Genomic DNA, 7,776 nt, shown 5'->3' on the forward strand with positions numbered 1-7,776 from the left:
GATTGGCAGAGACAGCGCGGAGGGGCCAGTGCACGTGTCCGTGTACTCATCGCGAGTTGGTTCGTGGGGAGCGTCGATTTCTGCTAACGTCGCCGTTGATGACTTCATCAACCCCAGTCGTGGTGTCCTTGTCGGAGATGCAATCTTCTTCATGCTTACGATGAGTGCCAGAATTCTCAAGTATGACTTGGTTAAGCATCACTTGTCTGTGATTGACCCGCCGGCAATGTACGACAAGGGCATTTACCTCGTGCCAACCGAGGACAATTTGCTTGGGATCGCTGGCATCAGCGGTTCGAGCCTTTACCTGTGGTCGAGGAAGGCGAACGCAGAGGGAGTTGAAGGATGGGTGCAGTGCAGGGTGCTCGAGCTTCGGACTCTGTTACCAGTTGGCAATAACCCTTTCACAAAGGCTGTTGTGATTGGTTTTGCCGAGAGTACTCGTGTCATGTTCATGTTCACGGATGTTGGTATATTCATTATCGAGCTCAACTCAGGACTGGCAAAGAAGATAAGCGAACCTGAGATCTACTATCCCATCGTACCCTTCATGAGCTTCTACACACCGGGTATGGTTCTGGATTTTTGCTTGTTTGAGTCCTGCATATATTGTACATCCTCTATATATATATTGTGTACTGATGCTGATTTGTAGGCATGTGCTTAATAAGAAAACTGAAAATATGACAATGCAAAATCACATGTAATTCTGTCAGGTCCAACCTGTTCATGGGGACCATTCTTGATATTGGCAATATTCTTTCACATTGTGAAACCTGACTTTGTGGATCTTTTGAATTGCACTGATGATAGCCATTAGCTCACTTTTTTTAATGGCCTTTTAGCTTGTGCGTTATTTTACTATCATCATAACTCTGTATTATATATTGATCTCGCTTCAGATTGCACTAGCAGCTGATTGCCATTGCCAGCGGTGACACCTTATTTTCTTTGTGAAAGTTTAGTTGTCCTGATGTTTACATAAATTAATTCTGGGAATAAATGCTACTCTTGCTTTTGAAAATGAACATCTGACAAAGACAATGCAACATCACAGCTAATCTTGTTTTTGGTCATCTACTTGATACTGACAATGTGCGCATTGGAAGTACTAGTTGACGATTTTTTATCAACCACAAGTTGATGTTCTAGTATTTTTTTTGTTTGTACATTCTTTCACTAAGATCTCTTGTATATGTAAAACAGTAGGAATCACTACAATTTCATCTTACAAAGTTGTATATAGTAAGTTATGAAATTACTTTAACCTGTATGCTTGGTACTTTTCAGATTGTGCTTGCGGGAAATTTCCATTACCATTAGAGACAAATTAATTGCTGCTGAGCTGAAGTATGGTAGTACCTGTCAAAAAATTTCAAATCTGCCAAGCTGAATCTTCCCCTGTTGGCATGTTAAAGGGCTGATGCTTTAAAATGTTTGTCAGTATTATGTTAATTTAATTTCTTGTAGCGTAAGTCACAATAGTCAGATATGGACCTGATGTTCTTCCTCTGTATTTGTTTATGATCATGACCCTGAAAACTATGTCTGAGGTTTAGAGTTCATCTTACTTTTGTTAGTGTTATATTAATGGGTTACGAGAGCCCTCTCGGAACTGCGCATATATTTTGGTTCTTTAGGCTGAAAGTTGAATCTGATTGCTTGAGTTAAGCTTTTTACTTCCTGAACGAGGTTGGTTGTTTCAGCTCTTTTTCTCTCTAGAATACACCATGAAAATGTTGAGATTCAGTTCAATTTCTGTAGGCAAGGATGCTGTCAGGGGGGTCGTGTACTGATTTAAGCTTCATTTTTTTGGACTTGGTGCTTTGATGCTCATTTTTTTTGTTTGTACAACACTTGGATGCATATGCTAGCTGTTGCTTGGTTCATTCTGAAAGATGAAAATGGCCTGAGTATTCCGTCAGCATGTTTCAGAATTAGCCCCTCAATGCAAAGCATGTTCCAGAGAATTAGCTCCTCAAAGTTCATTAAAAAAACGGTCACGAAAAAAAAAGTTCATTAAAAAGAGGTGCCATTTATGTAGGTTGCGTACCTTAGCACAGCCGTGCAGCATGAAATCTGCAAGGTTCAGCTGATGACCGGATCGTGAATTTCTTTATTATACCAGCAATGTGAATTGCAAAGCAGCTGTTGTATAACACAGTTGGGACTTGGGAGTCAGTAATCTATTCAATTAGCGACGTCAATGTTCAAGGATAGCATATTGTAACTTGCATCAAGGTTACCAGTTATGGTGTCATACTCATGTGAGCCTTTGTTCCTTCGGGGTTAGTCAGGCTAATGGGCTGCAAGTAGCCATGTTCGGTAGCCTGGTTGGAGTTTTAGGCCATTCCCACGAGATGCAAAAAGATGGAGTAACCTGCATCGCATGGAACACAAAAATTGATTGTTCCATGGGTGCAGGTTGAGGCGATGCACTCGACGGGGTTACCGTAACTCTGGTGTTTCTTTTTCTCAACCACCGTCACTCGCCCAACGCAGACCTTGGCAGGTAGTGATTAAAATTTCGACCGAAATTTCGTGAATTTCACGAAATCTTAGGTCTTTTCGACGGTGAACGAAATTTCGGTACTATTCACCGAAAGGTTATTTTTTAATCCAGATTTCAGCTGAAATTTCATGAATTTTGATGATTTTGGTGAGGATCGAAAAATAAGTGAAAACAAAATCTAGAACCTTGGTGGCAGTTCATGGCCCAACGCAGGCAGCGGTAGGTCCAACGGATAGCCGGTGGCAGGTGCCGCAACGGCGCACACGGCAAATGCGAGCATCAACAGGGCGAGTGGCGAATGCAAGGCGCGGTGGCGCGTGGAGGATTCCGAGCATATCCGCAGCAGGGAGTGGTGACGGGAGGGCGGAGGCGATGCTGCGGCCGCAGAAGCGGCGGACTTGGACGGGTGCCGCAGTGAGCTCACCGGCATCTCAACCTCGTCGTCACGGTCAACCACTCAGCCGGAGGCTCGCCCCCGTCTCCCTAGCCTTCAGCCTCGTGAGCATAACCGCCGCCAGCAGTGCAATCCAGCCGCGACCGTGGAGCCGGAGCTCCTCAGCGGAACAAGTTCAAGAGATGGATCAAATGAGGGAAAATTCATTAAAGATTTAGAACTAAAATTGGGTAAGGAACGAGTTCGATTGAAGAGATGAATTGAATTAAATTAGAGATGCATTAAGTCAAGCACCAGATGCAATGCTTTTGGAACTGATGACCAGGCAAGGGGGTTGTGCGTGGTCAGCATGGCAGCAAGCAGCGCGACCGGGCTGCAAGCTGTAGGGTATGCGGCGGTGCATGGAGAGCGGGGGCCGCGGAGGGTGACGGTTGGGCGAATGGGCAGCGGACGCGACGGCGCGCCCCAGGTCGGGGCCTCGGCGGTTGGGCGAGCGGCGGACAGGCGCCGGCACAGAGAGGAAGAAGAGGTGGGTGGTAACTGGTAACTCTATTATGGGGTGAACACATTTAATATCAAACAAAATCTTTGCTCGCCCTAACCCACGAGATGTAGATTTGCCAAAATGATATCTCTGCATCTCTCGAGCCTGGCTAGGCTAGCCAGAGCGTCTGGCCCATGAGCCTAGGTACGTCAGAGCAGGCAGCCAAACGCCCCCTCAGTTTTCTCACGGGAGTTACCAATGAATCCCTTTTTAAGAAAAAAATTGTATCTGCATTTTAATTAGGGAATATTATTTTTCTGATCTTTAAAAGATGCACACATTTTGCACAAGAAAAAAGTCCTAGAAAGATTAAAGATGCACACATTTTGCTGAAGAAAAATCCTCACTTTTACCCTGCAGAGACAGTAGTACTCTGGTCTGTTGCAGCACTGAAGAAACTTGGTGTTGGTCCAACCGGACCAAGTCAAAGTGAGGCGCAGCCGCAGGCAAAACCTCACTCACTCCACTCGCTCGGGCTCTGCCCGTTTCCTCTCTCTCGCGGCGCTCGCATCTTCCCCCAATCCCAAATTCCCAATCCCCTTGCCCACCAAACCCTAGCCTCGCCGCCGGAGCTCATCGACGACGCCGTCGCCGAGATCCTCCTCCGCATCCCGCCGGACGAGCCCGCGGACCTCTTCCGCGCCTCCCTCGTCTGCAAGCCGTGGCTCCGCGTCGCCTCCGACCCGGCCTTCCTCCGCCGCTACCGTGCCTTCCACCGAGGCGCCCCGCTGCTCGGCTTCTTCTACTGTGCGTCGGGTGCCCGAGCTATTCCCCTCCCTTCATCCCCACCACGGCGGCACCCCCATTGCGCAGGCCGGCGTACGACGACCACAATTGGTCGGTCCGCGGCTGCCGCCACTGCGGCGTCGTCCTCATGAAGTCGTTCAGGAAGTTCGCTGTGTGGGATCTGATCACGGGTCACCAGGAGGAGCTGCCGAAGCTCGACATCAGGTACACGGACTAAACCGTTGTGCTGCTCTGCGCCGTGGCCGGCTGCGACCACCGGGACTGCCACGGCGGCCCCTTCCTTGTGGTCTGCGTGGGCCACGACGATACAGACAGGGCAGTTCGTGCGTGCGTGGGGCATGCCGGATTCTGCGTACTTAGATGGATGTTCGACATTACGCGTGCTGCCGTTATTGGTGATGAAATCTACTGCATTGTTGACCTTGGCAGCGGAATTCTGAAGTATGATTTGGTCGAGCATTGCTTTTCTTTTATGAACTTGCCGGCGGTGTATGAAAAGAGGCCACTCCTCATGCAGAACGAGGACGGTTCTCTGGGGTTTGCTGGTGTAAGTCATTCCAGACTGTACCTTTGGTCGAGAATGGTGGATCCTGAGGGAGGGAGTTGCAGGATGGGTACAACAGAAGGTCATCAAGCTTAAGATATTACCAAAAGCTAATGTTTTTGGTTTCGCTGAGGGTGCCGGGGTTTTCTTAATGAGCACAAATGCTGGTGCCTTCATGTTCGAGCTGAAGTCAGGGCAGGTGAAGAAGGTAGGCGAGCGTATGGATTACCGCACCTTCTTCCCCTTCAACCCGCGTCGCGGCGGCGGCTCCTCGCACTCGCAATCGCCGCCTTGTCTCCACTGCAGTTTCTCTACTGCCGCGCAAAACGATCGTTGGTGCGGTCAGGCCCACAGATGGGCCTTTCCAGACCCAAGGCCTTCTGATTGGCCGAACCGGGCCGAGACAATTCCACTTCTTAGTTATGATGGGCCGAACAGGTTGCTTCGCCCACTCCGTTTTCCTTGTCACCAGTTAAAATAAAAATCCCTCAAAAATAAATAAAAATAAAAAAATCCCTCACCACCCCTAATCACGAGCACGCCATGGTGCTGCCGCGCCGGCCGCCGGAGCTCATCGGCGACATCATCGTCTGCATCCCTGGCACCGTCTTCTCTCCGACCCGCTTTTCTTGGGCAAAGTATTGCGTATCTATGGTAGATCCACCGGATGTGTCCCGCAATAATTATTTTCTCAACTTCTCATGGGTGGTGAGAACGGTTAGTTGGGGATTGCCAGCTAGTTACATCCAGAGTTTTTACATGCAGCGGCATAATGTATTTCTCAAAGCTGGACATGTATATCTGCATGTGTTACATTCATTGAGAAAAGCAAAACAAGATACTACAAAGTAAATAATACCATCTTACATGATTTTTTTTGGCGAAAATTAAACCATCGTACATGATTTGCGAACACCAGAGGTCCACGTAGTTCTTCACCTCTAGTCTAGTGACTAGAGGGAGAAACAGCATACATAAAACATATATCTTTTTTCTTGATTATTCGCGAATTGTGACCCTAACAAATTATTAAGAGAAATTAACGGTAGAAGCCTGAAAGGCTGAAGCATCTCTTGTAGGGCAATCATAAGCAGATCATCTCAATCTTCTAACGTTTCCTCTTTGCAGCTCTCCGGGTCTTGGACCTGCCGTTGGGTTCCGGCACACGAGCCATTCCACTGCATGACTTCCTCACACAGAAGTATGCAGATCCATGAGCAGATAGCCAAAGCGCTGAATAGCTTTGCTCCGGCTGACGGGCTGCCTTTGTTCTCACCATCTCCTCCATTTCTTGAATGCTTCCAATTTTGTGCTTGAATGTGCTACCAAGCACCTCGTGCGCGCAGCTGCTTTCCTGCAGCTGCAGGTCTTCCCCAAAGTGAGGCGCGCAACAGGATGTGACCTGCAGAGGCGATGCCCTATCTTTCATGGCATTTCTACTTGCTTCAACAGATGAGCTATGGCATAGGCTGTACTCCAGTGCTGAAACATAGCATCGAAAAGCGACGAAAATAACTTGCTCTGGGAATGTTGACGAGATGATGTTGTTGGAAAAAGATTCCTGCCCGTTTGATTTACAACATATAGGGTCCGGGCGAAAAATCCAAGTATCTTGGGTATGTGACTCTTGAATGCCAACCCATGGAAGAGCATACTTATGTGATATGTCTTTTCCAAACTGCAAATCACGCAGTAGAGTGAGTTCTCCCATTGCAGATCTCGTCACGTGTTGAGATTCCAAAGACTGCAAACATTCAATAGCAATTCCAATTATGTCTGTGCTCTCTGAGAGACGTAGCATCAACCGTAGTTGGAAACTTTTGTGTGGCATCTTGCGATCATCATAGCGATAGGCTAGTTCTGCCTCCACACCACGCTCTTCCAAACTTATGGGCCATATATGAAAACGGCGCAGGAGGTCCCTTTGCACTACTTCATATTCGAGCATTTTCCCTTGAAGAAGATGCCTGACAAGAGGGTTGCAAAAGGTGTATTGCCGGAGTGAACAGCCAGACTCCATATCCCTTACAAACTTGCTGGCACAATCTGCAAACCATTCAAACCTTTTAACATCAGAGCAACTCAAACATGGTGACTCGTCCTTTTTTAGGCCAATGAGAGATAAGGACAGATTTAGACCACGACAAACCCGTCCAATTTCCTGGCCTTCTTGCTGTAACCGCCCCTTGTGTTTGTTGAGCAGATTCCTGCCCTCAACGTAGGCATGTTTGAGCACCTTTCTGCGGCAAAGCAGTGAGACGTCTGTGATTGGCAGTTTCGCAGATCTCTCAAGAGCAAATTCCAATTCAGAGAGGGCCATGTCTAGCCTCTCGAGGCTGTGTCCTTCGGAGGCCTTGCCCTTGCGCTTTCCAAACACGAAAGAAGATATTCTTCCCTCTGCCTCCTGAACAACGGCTGAACCCACCATTTCCGCCATGAAAAACCTGTATATGCAATCTATTTTGAGAGTTGATTTTACCTGGTGACCAAGGGGACAAGTCAGACAACATGAAGTTTTCTGAGAAACCCGTTACTAACGGAATGCACTTTTAGATGATAACTAATGGAATGCATGATCCTTACCTTAGTAAATTTCTTATTGCACCAGCATGCAGCAGCGACTACCCAATGCAAGCCTCCTGGAATGAATACGATGTTGAGATCGCAATATCATCGAAGCAGGGGAATGTTCCTGACGCGCTGCACTCAGCTGGAAAACTGCTCAAAATTTAATCTCATGAGATTAAGTTTTTCCACGAGTAGGGCATTTTTGTATTCTTAATGCAATGGCTTCAGAACCTGTAAGCATGTTGCATAGATAAGTATCCTTTAATATTTAGCTTAGTCTTCGTCAAACATTATGAGTTGGACCTTATCAACCACCAGAATTTTATGTGAAGGATAGTTGACAATGGTTGCTGAAAAGAGTATATAAAATTGTTTGCATCCCTGTCAAGTGCCTGTTCTTAGCCAGCAATTAGAAGGTGGCAGAAGCTGCATGCATCGCTTCTAGCACCAATCTTCTAAGCTGAAAG

Source organism: Setaria italica, chromosome II (assembly GCF_000263155.2).
Source record: "Setaria italica strain Yugu1 chromosome II, Setaria_italica_v2.0, whole genome shotgun sequence".
Taxonomy (NCBI): Eukaryota; Viridiplantae; Streptophyta; class Magnoliopsida; order Poales; family Poaceae; genus Setaria; species Setaria italica.